Below are 2,194 nucleotides of genomic sequence, written 5' to 3' on the forward strand. Positions count from 1 at the left end.
CCGAGCTGGTGGAGAAGAAACCTGAGGCCGTGTGTTTCCACTTGATTGTGTCTTGCTTGTGGTCGCTTAGGCTTATGTTCTTGGAGATGAGCCATCTGCTCAGGCGGATCACCTCCAGCCAGAGCTGTTGTGTTTGCCCGTGGGCTAGGTCTGCAACCCAGGTGTCATCATGGAGTGCCTCATGGACCGTTTTGTTCTTCCTTCTTGAGTGCTTGTGTAGGTCAGGAAACTCCATTTTGAGCGTGCCTGCACCCGTCCAGGAGCTGTCCCAGGAGCTGGTCGTCTTCCCATCACCTAGCGTCACCGTGATTGAGGCGTTGAACAGCTCTCTGTCTCCTTGATCGCAGGGCAGGTGCATGCCCACCCAGGGCCTGTTGGGATATCTCTGGATTAACATCGTGGTTTTATCTCCTTCCTCGGTGCGTCGATTGCTCTTCGGCTATTAGGTTTGCCATGTCGTCCGCTGTTGCCCCCGAAAATTCATCGTCGCCGGCCTCCGCCATCATAGCAGACACGTCGAGGGGCTACCACATCCTGAAAATCGATGGCTACTTGCACTCCAAGGAGACCCCCACCGGTACAGACCTCAAATCCCGCCAATTCACCGTGTGCGGCTATCGCTGGCGCATCAGATACTACCCCAACAGCGACCGCAAAGACAGTGCCGATTACATAGGCCTTTTCCTCAAGCTCGACGAAGCCATCAGCAGGAAAGTGAAGGTGCAATTCATGTTTAGTTTCATAGATTCCATGGATATGAAGCATCCTTCTCTCGCATTGTTGAAAGCGTACACCTTCGATAGCCAAAGTCGTTCTTGGGGCCGTGGCAGGTTCATCAAAAGGGAAGACCTGGAGAAGTCAAATCACCTCGCGGACGAATCTTTCACAGTCAGGTGCGACATCGCCATCCTCAAAAAGTTCCGCGTCAAGGTTCGTGTCCGTGCCCCCGTCCGACCTCGACCGGCACCTGGGTGATCTCCTCGCTTCCGAGAAGGGCGCCGACGTGGTATTCGAGGTCGCCGGCGAGACGTTCGCCGCGCATCGTTGGCTGCTTGCGCCCCGGTCGCTGGTTTTCGGCGCGGACCTCTTCGGCTCAATAAAAGAGGGCGGCACTGGCACCGGCACCGAAGACGTCATACGCATACACGACATGGAGGCGTGGGTGTTCAGAGTGCTGCTGCAGTTCGTGTACGCCGACTCGCTGCCGGAGACGGGAACGAAAGGGGAGGAGGAAGATACCATGTGCCAGCATCTTCTTGTTGCGGCCGACAGGTATAACTTTGAGAGGCTGAAGCTGGTTTGCAAGGAGAAGCTATGCGAGTGCATCGGTGTAAGCACGGTCGGGACCATCCTGGCGCTGGCCGAGCAGCACCGCTGCGACGGGTTGAAGAAGGCGTGCTTTCATTTTCTCGGCTCTCTGCACAATCTGACGGTGGCCTTGGCCACCGACGGCTTTCGGCACCTGAGTAGGAGTTGTCCTTCTGTGATGATAGAGCACCTCAGGAGAACAGTGTTATCACTTACAAGTAATGAAAGCACCTCAGGAGGCGCTGAACCCAACCAACAACTAGGAGGGAAAAACTTAACTAGCCTAGCAAGTTCATGGGCTACTTTATTACTCTCTCTATTACAATGATCATAAATAACATGGTTGAAAACAGAGGACATGAAGAAACAATCGTCAATAATAGCATATGCAACTGAAGAAGAATTGTCGTCTTTTAGGGCTTCTACTATCTCCAAACTATTAGAGTTTACCACGATCCTGCTGCATCCGATAGTTCTTGCGAGGTTTAGCCCAAACCTGATGGCCAGAGCCTCTGATGTGAAAGAATCAGAGCAAATGCCTATTTTTTCGTTCGCCGCTGCAATGAATTGTCCACTCTGATCGTGAATGATTGCCCCCAAGGATCCTTCAAGTAGATCTTGATCAAACCCCGCATCAACATTTAATTTCATGTATCCCTTTGGTGGCTTTTCCCAACCTCCAGACCAAAGTTTGGCTTTTGGTGAATATGCGATACTGAAATTTGCCGCTAGTCCGCGTACAGCTAGGGCGATCCGAGTGGATGTTTGAATTTCCTCACCATGGTATACTTTACGATGTTCGGACCACAAGTACCAAGCTGCGGTGACTACCATCTCTCTCATTTTTGGAAGCCCCAAGATATAGAATTCTGTATCTTCCACATGC

At 52.1% G+C, this 2,194-nt stretch overlaps 1 pseudogene; it reads left to right on the forward strand.

Annotated features, from left to right (window-relative positions):
• The first annotated feature begins 453 nt into the window (after nt 1-453).
• On the forward strand, nt 454-1,888 carry LOC123153424 (BTB/POZ and MATH domain-containing protein 1-like; annotated as a pseudogene).
• Nucleotides 1,889-2,194: the final 306 nt, after the last annotated feature.

Source organism: Triticum aestivum, chromosome 7A (genome assembly GCF_018294505.1).
Source record: "Triticum aestivum cultivar Chinese Spring chromosome 7A, IWGSC CS RefSeq v2.1, whole genome shotgun sequence".
NCBI lineage: Eukaryota > Viridiplantae > Streptophyta > Magnoliopsida > Poales > Poaceae > Triticum > Triticum aestivum.